The sequence below is a fragment of the Paramormyrops kingsleyae genome, chromosome 4, assembly GCF_048594095.1.
Source record: "Paramormyrops kingsleyae isolate MSU_618 chromosome 4, PKINGS_0.4, whole genome shotgun sequence".
Classification (NCBI taxonomy): Eukaryota; Metazoa; Chordata; class Actinopteri; order Osteoglossiformes; family Mormyridae; genus Paramormyrops; species Paramormyrops kingsleyae.
Window position 1 is genome coordinate 4,645,351 of NC_132800.1, and position 13,637 is coordinate 4,658,987.

The 13,637-nt window shown below is 42.8% G+C and overlaps 1 long non-coding RNA gene across 1 annotated transcript in view; it reads left to right on the forward strand.

Moving 5' to 3' along the window:
- Nucleotides 1–12,368, forward strand: part of LOC111850888 (uncharacterized) — a 92,005-nt gene extending 79,637 nt beyond the window's left edge. The window contains exon 5 of the long non-coding RNA XR_011990184.1: nt 12,112–12,368. This is a non-coding gene — a long non-coding RNA (uncharacterized lncRNA). The remainder of the gene's footprint in view (nt 1–12,111) is intronic.
- Nucleotides 12,369–13,637: the final 1,269 nt, after the last annotated feature.

A 13,637-nucleotide genomic window follows, 5' to 3' on the forward strand; every position in this document is an offset into this window, starting at 1 on the left:
GCAAGCTACAGGTTTGTGTCATTACTTATATTGCTGTTATGACCCTCGCTATAATAGATGATGATAATCATTATATTATTATGTTTTTCCAGTTGTCAAAAACGTAGCATCATTATCACCTTCAGTTCAACTGTAAGTGCATTGTTAGGTGGTGTAGGAGATTGTATCCGGTTCCTAATTAGGTTGGTGACAAAAAGATGAGCCTGTACCTTTTTATCAATTCATTATTGTCATACGTCTGCAGGACGTCCTTTCTTTGACGGAAGTGCGCGGTCTCCGTCTGGGTGCGCATAGTGCAGCTGCCATCATTCAACTCCGAACCGGCTTAGGAGTCCTCTCCAGCTCTCTTAAATAATTTAGGAGCTGAGACCAAGTCTTAACACTTAAGAATGTTTATGCATGCCACTTATTCTTAAGTCTGGGAGTAGGAGCAAAATCACGTCACTCTTAGAATTGTGACGCATTTAAGAGTGAAATTTTCCTCTGAGTAGTTTTATGCATACTGGCCCTGATGGATGGATGGATGGATGAACCACAGACATGTATGAGGTACATTTATAACATTTATTATTGTTAATAATAATAATAATAATAATCGTCATCATCATCAACCCTGTGATGGGTTGGCGTCCTGTTCTGGATTGGTCCCTGCCTTGCACCCGTAACCTCCGGGATAGGCTCTGGATCCCTGCAACCCTGAACAGGATAAGTAGTTTCAGAATATGGATGGATGGATGGATAATCATCATCATCATAATTATTTTATTTTACATAATATGTGGAACTGATATAGAAACAAAGCACAAAGAGTTTTGTTGTTCATGCACAATGACAATAAAGATGTTCTCTGCTTTTCCTTTCTAAACCCAGAGTCAGCAGCTGCTGCTCTGCCCCTGGCCTCCACTGTAGATTCCCAGAAAAGCTCATAATGAATCCCCGATACCGGATCAGAACATCTGTGTGTGAGGGGAGTGTGGCCCCGAAAGAGGCCCCGAACGAGCTTGGTATACATCCGTGATGCTCGGGGATGCCATTAAGGTGGCATCAGTCAGACAGCGAGCGGGTAAGGAGCGTGGAGCGCGGGCTTAGCATTCCACGCACATGGGGATGCGATCTGCCTTTCAGCGCCGTGTTAATGCCGTATGTAAATGGCACCAACGCTACATTCCTTTTTTATTTGGCCTTGTACCAGTTGCTTAGGAACCGGGGTGCTGTAACGCCGTGATTAGGTGCCCGCCAACCAGTCGTTTGTGCCCTTAATTATTTTTCCATTCTTTTTGCCTTTCAAAGATTTCCCGAGTAGCATTTACAAAACACATTATCCCTTAATGAATTATTAATAAATAACCATTTATAATGAAATATCTGATATATGATTACCCCACATTAAAAAACATATTTAGTTTTCTTCATTATATTTGGAGTATTTCAAAAGTTAATTCTAATTGTCTAATGCACAAAATCATACCACCCATGGAGCAAAATGCTGATTCCCCTGTTTGTTTAGAGCAGGGGTACCCAATCCTGCTCCTGGAGAGGTACCACCCTCCAGAGCTTGGGTACAGCCCTAATCTAACACACCTGATACAGATAATCAGGCACTTCAGTATCACCTCAGTATTAGAGTCAGCTATGTTCTATGTTGAAGTTAAGCTGGTTCTCATACTGAGATATAACTGAAGGGCCTGATTATCTGTATCAGGTGTGTTAAATAAGGGCTGTACCCAAGCTCTGCATGGTGCTAACTCTCCAGGAGCAAGATTGGGAACCCCTGGTTTAAAGTGTGTATGCGATTCACAAATACAAACCCTGTGACCGTGTCCAGAATGAGGTGGATGGATGGATGGACAGAAAGACAGGACTGGGTTTGGCCAGAGGCAGTCCATGGAGGTGGAGAGGGCAGAACTGGCGAACTGATGAAGGCAGGACAGCGAGACCCTGTGGGCATTTGTGGCAGACCTCTTCATCATTGCAGGGAGGGGCTACCCGGACTTCCCTGGCACCATGCAGGAAGAGCTGGCTAGGCATGCCTTTGTCAAGGCAACAACACCTGAGCGGCTGCGGCAGCACGTCCGATTGCGGGCACTAGCCACGCTTGTGGAGGCCTTGGCAGAGAGGGCCGAGGAAAGCCTGTCCCCACCAGCAACATCATGCCAGTCACCAGCTACACCATGCCGAGGCCACACCTGCGCGCCGGGGGGCTCTGACAGCGAGGAGTGACAGAGCATTCGAGCAACCCACACAGAGCCCCACCAGCAACATATGCCAGTCTAACCCCAACAGCTGTACCTAGAGTGGGCCAGCTTGGTGAGGCTATGGGTCCGTACCTCGACTGCCCGGTACCCAAAACACCATGTTGAGCCCTGGTGGACAAAAAAGCCAGCCATTGTGCGAAGGGAGCAGCCTGCAGTAACTGGGGAAAGAACACCAGTGACACAACCCCAAGCCCTGCCCCAGTCGCAGAACACAGTAACTTCACAGCGGGGGTATCTTCCGAGACGGAACAAGCTGTACGGAAGGTGTGGTAGCATAGCAGCCTGGACCTGACTGCGGAGCAGCAGGATGAGCACAAGGCTCGGTTTGACTCGTTACCGGATATCTTTTCCGCCAAGGACGAGGGGTACCTGACCCACCAACCTGGCGCAGCACCGCATGAACATGAGTGATTTCGCCTGTACCCACATAGACTGTCCCTGGCAAAGCGACAAACAGCAGAGCACAGAATCAGACAGCTGGCAGCGGCAGGAGTCATAGAGCCATCCGATAGCAAATAGGCAGCTCTAGCAGTCCTTGTTTCCAAAAAGGATGGGTTGCGGTGCTTCTGCGTAGACTACTGACGGCTGAACAGGGTGACGATGAAGGAGCTCTATCCGCTGCCATGTATTGACGACACACTGGACTACATTGGGTCAACATGGCTCAGCACCCTGGACTTCCAGACTGGTTACTGGCGGTCGAACTGGCTCCAGGAGCTCGCCCAAAGATGGCTTTCACCATTGGCTACGGTCTATGTCACTTCTGGTCGATGCCGTTCAGCCTCTACAATGCCCCAACCATGTTCGAGAGGCTCATGGAGCACATCCTGGCCCATGTCCCCCAAACCAAGTGTGTTGTCTATCTTGGCGATCTGCTTGTCCACATCGCTGACTTTGATGGGGCACTCTGAAACCTAAAAACTGCATTTTTGGCAATTGGCTGGCAGGGTCACAGCTGAATATTTTGCACCATTAAAGTGGTAGGCATGTTGTGTACATAAAATTATGCTATCTACTAGGGCTGACTTCTAATAGTCGAGGATTCGACGATTCGATTCGTAGACGTCTGATTCGACTATGAACCTCATAGTCGAATAGTAGGAAAGTGTTATGTAACCAATGAGTAGGGGTGGGCGATATACCGGTAGACTCGACTAACCGGTAGAAATTTGTCAACCGATAGAGATTTTGGTCTATCGTCTTAATCGCGATTGAGATCACGTATCGTTGCACGTTGGGTAACCACGCAATACACATTCACTTCGACAATGGAAGAAGACGGTGCAGCGGTGAGTTTGCTTACATGTGACGAAACCAACAAGGAGGAGATTGTAAAGAAAAAAGGTGCATCGTCTGTGGTGTGGAACAGAGCATGTGAACTTTTTCTTTTGGGACAATGTGAACTTAAGCTGAAGGCTGCGCGCGAAGCGCAGCAACGAAGACATCCTTTCCTTTTTCTTTTTTTTGCTGCATTTGCACTTTCTGAAGCCCATTCGATTATGACTTATATTAGGCCTATATTTATTTTCGTTGTTGTGTAATTGTTTTTATTTATTCAGGCAGGTTTATTGTATTTTGAAAAATGTTTATGACATTTTGAATTTGGACTAGTGCCAGGCTGTTGCGCTAAGTTTAATTTTATTTATTTATTTTATCCCGATTCCCGAGTGTGAACTGTGGCCTATGTTTATTTTCGTTGTTGTGTAATTGTTTTTATTTATTCAGACAGGTTTATTGTATTTTGAAAAATGTTTATGACATTTTGGACTAGTGCCAGGCTGTTGCGCTAAGTTTAATTTAATTTATTTATTTTATCCCGATTCCCGAGTGTGAACTGTGAATTAAAAGCCAAGAAATAGGTTCATAAGTGAGAGATAAAGGCATGTTTTGGCACGTTGTTGTTTTTGAAGACATTTGTTCCTATTTTAACTTTTCTGATGTTTGATATATGTGAGATATGTTTTGTTCATCTGGCTTTAAATGAATAAAAGGTATTTGTTACACACCATGTTTTTCTTTTAGTTTTTTTTAACTCTTTTGTTTGAAATGGAAAAAATCTAGCTGCTATCTAAAAAAAAAAAAAAAGGTTCGACTATCAGTCGACTACGGCAAAATCGAACGAATCAGATTCGACTATGAAAATCCTTAGTCGAAAACAGCCCTACTATCTACCCAAAAATCCATTTTAATTCCAGCATGTGATGCAAAAAAAACAGGACAAACACCAAGGGTAATGAATACTTTTGCAAGGCACTGTATACTGGCACAAGCTTGTCAAAGGTCATCTATGGGGAAAGACCCATGATTGGAACTTTAGGAAAAGGAGTCAACTATGTCTGTAAATTTCTGCAGGCTTCTAATGTAGCCCCTGGCACTTTCCAGAGCAGGTTAAGACCTGGCGGGATACAACCTGTTATTACAGATAAACTTATGGATATTTAAACACAATAGTTTGCTGAGTACAGAATAATTAACAAGCAGCTGTGACTATTTAACAACCAGAATTATTGCATGATGAATAAGTTAGCATGCTATTTTTCCCCCACATGCTCAGCTGATAAATGTGTTATGATACAAATGTACATAATTACTGAGGCCTAATCTGAAAAAATGATCTTCTCTGTCCAAATGATATATCTGCATCCTCCCTTTGAATAAATATTTGTTTGTGTGGCACCATTAGTAAATTAAAACCCATCACGACTATGTTTGAGTAATTGTGGCAGAGCCATTCTGCTGTCTGCTTTTGCAGCCAAACGCTTTGCCAGCAAAGGTGGCCTCACAGGAAGCGAATACTGGCAAACGGAGCTCCTTTTGTTTGTTTGTTTGTTCGTTCTTGTGAGGCTTTGCCACAGCTGAAATCTACTGTCGTTTTGTCAGGCTAGCGCATATGGCGGTTAGTGAGAAGCTGCCAGATGTAATAGCTGACAGAAAAGAAATCAAAGCACAGCCTGAGAGCGCCCGCCGAGCCGTTCGGATGTGCAAATCACAAGATAATTCCTTTCTTCCCTCTCAATATCAATGCTGAAAAATAGTTTTAAAACCTTATTGGTCATGTTCACTAATTTACTTCAGTGACCTTTTTCTGTGCCAGTCTGTGCTGGAATGAAAGGGATTTGTGGGCAGGAGAAGGTTCTGAGCCAATCAAAGCGAGCAGGACCTATAAACGCTGTTCTTAATCACAGAAGTCATCGGAAACAAAGGGAAAGTGCGGATCAGCATTAACCCCAGCATTTTGATACACGGTACAAACACAGTCGCAGCGCCACCCTCCTGCTTAAAAGCGGGACCCACGTTTCATGCACGTTCTTTGTAAAAACACCGACTGGGGGTACAGGCCACGCTCCTCTGTTTTATTTTGTTTCTCTCTTCTGCCGACGAGGCTGCTATGTGGTGCCATGAAGTGGCTGCATAGGACATCAAGACAACGGTCCCCCACTGACATCTTAATTATGTGCTGTATGCTGCTGTGACCAGCCCAGGACCATCAATTTAAAGATAAGAGCCTCTCGACATCCACTGTAAACAGGCTAAGCCTTTTTTTTTTTTAGAGTAAATGGATTGGTCTGGATACGTTTCAACAGGATGTGTGTTTTTTGCTTTTGTTTTGTTTTTATCCTTCCCTGATCTGTTATTTGCTTGTAGGATGTGCCATGACAAGCTCTTAGTGCTGAATTATTCACTCATTAGTGTCCTTCCTCAGCCCGTTCAGTGACGTTTACTGTACCTGCTGCCTGTCAAGAGAAACTTCCAGATTGTTACCTCCCAGCCTTCTGCCCCAGGGTCCAAATGTAACATTCCATCCTGTTACCTTCCCGTCCTCTCACTCCTAGTCGGGGACCCGCATGAGGCCGCTCCTGGGATTAGGCAGACATGCAGCTTTGTTTGGATAATGAATAATGCAGAAAACAAGCTACAAGGTGCTGATGCCTGCATTTATCAGCCGCCTGATGGGGGGCGACACACTGTGATTCTCCCAGGTTGCGACGCCAGGCCCACTCACTCTCAGCCCCTGGACTGGAGGGGCCCGTGCGGGGGGAGCGGTATTCTGGACATGAGGCGTCATTCAGCATAAACGTTAGGCTTACACGTACACTCATGGAATATTCTGGATCCTCGTGTGATGGCTGCTGATACAATGGCCCTCAGAGGACGTGGAGATTAATTTATAAAGAATGCTGGGGTGGATTGACATGTCCAGTGGCAGCTCATTATAAACATTCGGGGGACCATTTTTCGCTCCGTAACGATGGCAGATTCCCATCCCACTTGTCCCATCACCGGACAGATTTTCACTCTGCATTTCCTTGTGTTTTTATAGTGTAAAGTGCCAATTCTGTATTCCCTCTTGTATTATTATTATTTTGCAGAACATGCAACATTACTGGCGAAACCTAAAAAAGGCAATCAAAATACCATAGGAATAAGACACAAAACTGTCCAACCATTTTTTTGAACTCATTGTTGCATTATGCATTATGAAGAAATTCTCTGACACACAAAATTATACAGCACTTAAAAAAATTTGAAAAAACCAACAGATTGGCCTTAAGTAGCGCACAAGCTATTTTTAAATTAATAAACATTTAAAGTATAAACCTTCTTCCATTGTAGCATCTCCTATACATTGCTGTATCAGTCTGAGTTACCTCGATTATATCTGTTGTGCCAGATTATAGTGTCAGCCTGAGAAGTTCAGATCTTGGGTATTCAAAGACACACAATACAAAGTGAGCACATTCAGTCATTGATTTCCCTGCTTCATTTATTTAACTTTTCCCAGATGAGGTCACATGGTTTAAGTGGATCTTCTGAATGAAAAGAGCAGGATTCTGCAATTGCCTGAGTCTGATTAGAAGATGGCTGTTAAACTCAATATTTGTCATATGTTTCTTTAATGCAGGTAATATAAAGAATTGTTAGATTCTGAGTTTAATTGAGTTTAATTTTTATCCTTTCTGCTGCTGATCTAAAATGATCCATAAGCATCTTGACTGTTTAATTACTGCTGATTTTGAGTTGATCTTCAGGCCTGATCACTTGATACCTTCAAGATCTCATACACGCATTCCCATTGTCCCTCTTAGCCCCCCCAAGAGACCCTCCCAGCAAGAGAGACAAGCACGTTAATCACGGGCAGAGATTTAGAAGCAGACACTTCTCAGACTTAACGTTTAATTTGTTTTGCTGACACCTCTCGCCAAAGCGGCTTACAGGTCAGGGCAAATAATAAGGGAATTAAGAGAGAGACAAAATATCTGAGCAAATATAATCAGTAAGTACCAGAGGTTGGAATGCATGTGGGTGAGAGAGGGGGCAGTGTTTAATCTGCAATATACCCTGGCAGCCAACAGGAGGCAGTGCTAACCATGTATATATATATATATATATATATATATATATATATATATATATACACACACACACACACACACACACACACACACACACACACAATCACAGAGTACTCCACTGATTAGTCGAAACAAAATCTTGGTCTGGACTTTTACTCTCTGGACCTGAACTACCAACCTCTGATTTTAAATACCTATTCTTTATTTAAGAATATTTAAGAATATTGTAGCCTAAAACTGAACATTTACATCATTTACAAATTTAATTAACCTATGTGACCATGGTGCCTGTTATGGCCAACAAGTGGAGTGTTTGCTTGTATTGTTTTTCCTGTTTAATTAGAAAGCTTCCCCAGTCCTTGAGGAATGCCCAGAAAGTCTTCTGTAATCATTGCTGACATTTCGACTGTGACTCGGAGCGATCAGGCGGACTGTTGTATGTTTGCTCAGAGAAAACAAAGAGCGGACACAAAACACAGGCGGTTTCATCGTCGGGACTCGACTGTGGCCTTCATGCTGTTTATTTACATCTGGAATGGGGCAGTTCTGCCAGAGGAGGTGCAAACAAACCAGGCCCCCTGTAGAATCAGCATGAGGGCGTCTAAATTCCAATTAAGTACCGCGTTTCCAAAACAGGAAGTAAACATACCCAAACATACCTGTCATTTTCAGGGTGGATGAATAAAAGGATTCAGTGAAGCTCTGGTCACAGAAGGAGGAAAAGAAACCAGCCTTTTCTCTTTCTAATATCTCTCTAGTGTAATTCCAGAGAAAAATATAATAAAAGATACAAATTCATATTATACAATGGCACACTGTCTACTCAGCAGAAAGTAGCTTTAACAAAATTATACGGAACCAGATGAAAGATTTTTCCCCCACAGTCGGGACAATGTGCTGTTTCATTTTAAAACGACGCATCAAGCTGCCGGTACAGCACCCGAAATGGACCCTCTGGGGCTCATTACCATACACTGGAATGTCCTTTACGCCACGCGCGTACACACAAATGCACACGCAGGCACGCACACGCGGGTGCTTTTCGACACGGTAAACTCTGAGCATGTTTAACTTATCGCATAATCAGGGAGGATGAAACAGCATTCATTTTCATTTCCAATGAGTCCCATTTTCTACCCCTCCAATCCATTTATGGCGAAGACATGAGATTTTTCCACACAGAAAGTCCTGAAATCCTTGTCCTTTCATCACTGAAATAGGACATCGGAGATTTATTTGCCGGTTAATGCCTGCTGGTCCTGCAGAATCATTGTCAATATGATTTACACGGCCGGCCACGTCGCTCTGTGCCTCATTCTCTCCCTGTGGGTTCGTATGCATTATCTGCACTGTCAGTCCTCACCTTGCAAACATACCGCACTTCAGCTCAAAGGCCATAAGCCAGAGTCACGTCACTGGATTTTGGATAAATTAAAAAAAAAAAAGAATTACACTCACTAATCATTCAATCAATCAATCAATCAATTAAAAAGCTATGCTCAGCAATGCTCTGATTGTGTCCGGAATAGCTGATGGACCTGAGAGCGCAGGGTGAAACTCTGAGGGAGGGTTAATTGTTTCTGAGGCCCATGCGCCCTCCCAAGAAAATGACTGTTTGTGGCTAATAGGGGGCCCCCAAACCTCACGGTCTCCCTCAAATTCATGGTTTGGCTGGTGGCAAAGACTGCTTCTAGATACTTGTAGTTTACTGGCCACTCCCATAATCACCATGGTTATGCCAACTGTGGGATTGATGAGGTGACCACTAACAGGGTCTTCTAGCTTTGGCATTTGTCCTGACAAAGACGTTCCCCAAATTCCTCATGTGAGTGAGACAATGACACACTGGCTGATCCTCTTAAACCCAGAACGGGTATGATGAACTAGATATTTATCAGGCAGACTGGTAACAGAATATTCAGGGTTGGCGCCCATCCAACCCTGCGCTTTGTGTCTCTTCCGTGTTTGGCCAGCAGGTGTCGCTGGCCATCCTGTCTTCATCCTTTTCGCTCGCCCTTCAGCCCCTATGTGCTTCTCCTACTCCCTTGACTACCACATAGCTCTGGGTGCTGTGTATGCAGCTCCAAGACTGAGAACCTGCTAGTCACAGGTTTGAAGCTGCCTAAGAACAAGCCTTACCTATTTTGTTTGTTTTTTGGCTTTTGGATTTCCTTAGTGTTTGTTATTGGTTATCAGTGATTTCCTGTTGGTGTTTGACTATTTCATTTGCTTCCTTGTTTTTTGCTCCTTGTACCTGTTTGCTCAGTTTTCCTTGCTATAGTTAATGTTAGAGCCAAATCATAGGAAAATATTTTCTTAATATTTTTGTTAATATTTCGAATTTGAATATTATTTCATGCATACTTAATAATGGGTAATCTGTAATAATTGAAAATGTGGATATTTAGGTAGCATTATTGATGCTGAATTTCTATTGGTCAGTATGTGGATCCTATGCTGTGCACGTGATATAGGTTTTTTTTTTGGTAGCGAAATGGACATATGCGCAGCTTGGAAGCATGTACTGTAGCTTTTTGACTGTGAATCCTTATCCGTTATCGCTCTTCTGTGATTATTGTTTTGGAAATATTTAAACTTATTCACGGCTGAACGTGATCCTGTCGATGACAACCTTCTGAAAATAAAAGAGATCAACGGTTACAAGGATTTGGAGTCAGTGAGTAAACTTGCTAATGAGGTGGATGTTAGAAAGGATGTGGATACGAGTCAGAAAATGATCTAGTCTGCTCATATGAAGAAGTGGTGAATTTATTTAAGTAAAACACAGAAAATTTGCCACTACAGTTAACCTTTAGTGTTTGTTAATTTTCCCTGGCCTGTTTATTTGTAATATGTCACACCTGTTCTTGCTTGCCCTGAGTCCTTGTGATTGGTTATTTGGTTATGATTCTCACCTGTCCTGCATCGTGTCTTGTTAGCTGTTTATTTAGCTGCCTGTTCTGGTTCTGCTCTTTGATGGTTAATTGTAGTTGCATGTCTGGGTTCAGAGTGCTTGTTACTGTCTGTTATTTGCTTTGCTACCTAGTCCTGCTCCTGGTGTTCTTTTAGTTCTCTAGTAGTGTTTATTCCCTGTTTGCTTTTTGATCCCTCGTGGTCTTTTTGTTCTTGTGTCTTCCATGTTGTGTTCCATTTTGTTAATTTACCCCTTTTTCTTGGAGCTACAAGTGGATTGTCACCTTTTTTCTCCATCTGTGCCATGCCGTGCTATGACAAGATTATTTACAGTACTAACACAATAATGTCAGTGTATCTTACCTTAAGGTATATCATGAAGATATGTCTGTGATAATACCTGCATAAGGTGCCATTAACAGCGCATAACGGTCACCAGAACACTACTGGTTCAGCTCCCATAAAGGCTGGGCTTCTGTACTCTTGAGGAAGGTTCTCAATCAGAATTCTATCATCAAACCATCAGTTGTCTGATAGTTGGAAGATCCCCACGCTAATAGCAGTTTGTATAGTGCTGTGGATCTTCACAGGAACATATAAAAATCACCTGCCAGTCCCCAAGCCAGCAGGACCAGGCTCCCAGTCTGGGGGCCCCACTAAGGTTGGGGTATACTGTAGCTTTCCGCCATAGAGCAGAAGCGTGAAGTGGCCTGAAGCATAACATAGAGGCAGGGGGGGATTCTAGGATTTTTAAAGGTTGTGGGCATGAGTGGCTTTAATTTATACTGAGGGGCTGACCTTATCATTAGCCAATAACATACTTTGAATTAGAGGTCGACCGATATGGGTTTTTTAATAGCCGATGCCGATAACGATATTTAGGAGTCAGGGTCAGCCGATGGCCGATATATGCTGCCGATATTTTTTGGCCGAAAATTGGACGTTTTCCCCTCTATTTGCATGATAAAATATCACATTAATAATAAACGATGCACAAAATTTATTATCTATGTATAAGCCCGTATAAAGGATAGACATGTTTAATAAGGAAACTAACTGCGCAAAGTCATGCACTTTTTATCTAGACGTCTGACAAATTGTTTGAATCTCCGGTCTCAAATGAAAAAAAGTTGCACAGAAGGACCATTGTCAGCATCAGCTCCAGTAAATGGTAACCACGCTTTCGAACAAACACTTTTCTCCACCATGCATTGTTCTTAGCAGCTCTGTGTCTCCGAGGACGGCGCTGTCTGTGATCAGGGCAGAGTAACGCAACTCTCACACGCTGCAGTATTTGAGAGCTGCCTGCTCCGCCCCACACACACAGAGTGAAACTCTCCGACACAAGAAAAAAAAACATAACTGATAACATTTTAATTATTACCATATCAGCCCGATGTTAACAATTAAAATGATTTTTAACGATTAAAAAACGTCTGTGAGCCCACCAATAAGCGTACAAAACGAACTCTATTAGAATCAATGATCCTTAATGTTACCTGTAAGCTACAGTTGGTTGAAGGCTCATTATCATTACCGCAGTTCCCAATAGCGTAATTCGCGTTTTCTTTTAAAGCAACATTTCATAGTACTTAAATAAACAGGTCATTGAAAGATCAGAATTTAAGCCTTACCGTTTTATCCCAGGACTCTTCCAAAACTTCTGGCTGTGGTCCTGCACAAGGCAGCATGGGTCACGTGTTCCACAGCAACAATAACACTGGGCTGCCCGCAGACGTGCCTGTCTGAAAATCGGCGTAGTGCACTCGGATATCGGCCGATGCCGATACATTAAAAAATGCTAAATATCGGCCCGATATATCGGCCGGCCGATATATCGGTCGACCTCTACTTTGAATGATGAGTAACAAGGGAGGGGGCACTCAGGGGGCCAATCAGCTTTCAGCTGGGGCAAGTGCCCTTGTGGCCCCGCCCCTATATCCACCCCTATTTGGAGTAATACAGACACAGAGAATAATTTCTTCTCTTCTGAAAAAGAGTCATTAAGGGCCTTATGTAAGGTCCATTCCATGCATTTTCTGTGGCACCACAGGCTGCAGCTGTGCATTAAAAAATAATTCACATCTGGTTTACAGGGAATATGAAGGACTTTGATTGGGAACATAAATTGGGAACATAAATGCATAATTAAACTCGGCTCCCCTTTCATATTCCAGCACCATAAAACATAACAAAGTTTGAGCTCAGGTCCTCGTGTTTCTCGTTGTTACAATTCAAGCATTATTACCACACAATTCTGCTCTTTTATGCCATTACATCCTTAATGGTGGTTACCCAGGACAGTCTGAAAGGCAGTGAAATGCTTGGAAAGCTGTTGTATTATATATAAACCTCCATTCAATATGCAACAGATTAATTTGAGGCAATACCTCAGAAATATCAGAAAAAAAACCTTATGTTTATGTTTAGCTCCATATTGAGAATGAAAATAGCTTGGTGATTTAAGTCAGATTTAAATAAGACATACTTATTCCGCGGCATCGAAATCTCATGTACTTACAGAAAGTTGTTTACTACCCTCCTTCCTATATTGCTCATTTGGTTATTTATTTTATTTTAAAAATTTAAGAACAGTAGCTAAGCTGTTCTGCATTTAGCTTCCTGTTTTTTGTCTTTGATCTTAGGGCACATCTTGATGTTTCTCGTGTATGTAATTCACCTTAAGGACTCTCCTGTTGCCTATGGTGTTCCGGAAGCCTCCGTTGATTTAATTCAAAATTCTTTTGTATTGGTACGTGGCACCTGCTAACCCGTCTCAACATGCTTCCCAAAATTTGCTTTCCTGTCAGCCAAATTTTTGTAATATTCAACGTGACTCACAAACGCATCGCCATGCTCTGTACAGGGAGCACTCGACGTGGCCCATTCTGCCACTAATCGACCAGAAAAGCATTTTACTCTTGATATCTATGCAATTCTACTCAATGGCTTGGAAATCCATCAGTAAATATGTAAGGAATAATTGACGACGGGCCGTTGAATTATTAGAAAAATAATGCACACCCGAGGTGGTGATGCGGCCACGACGCGAAGCGGAGTTATTTTTCTAATAATTCAACGTTCCGGAGTCAATTATTCCGCTTATACTACGGTT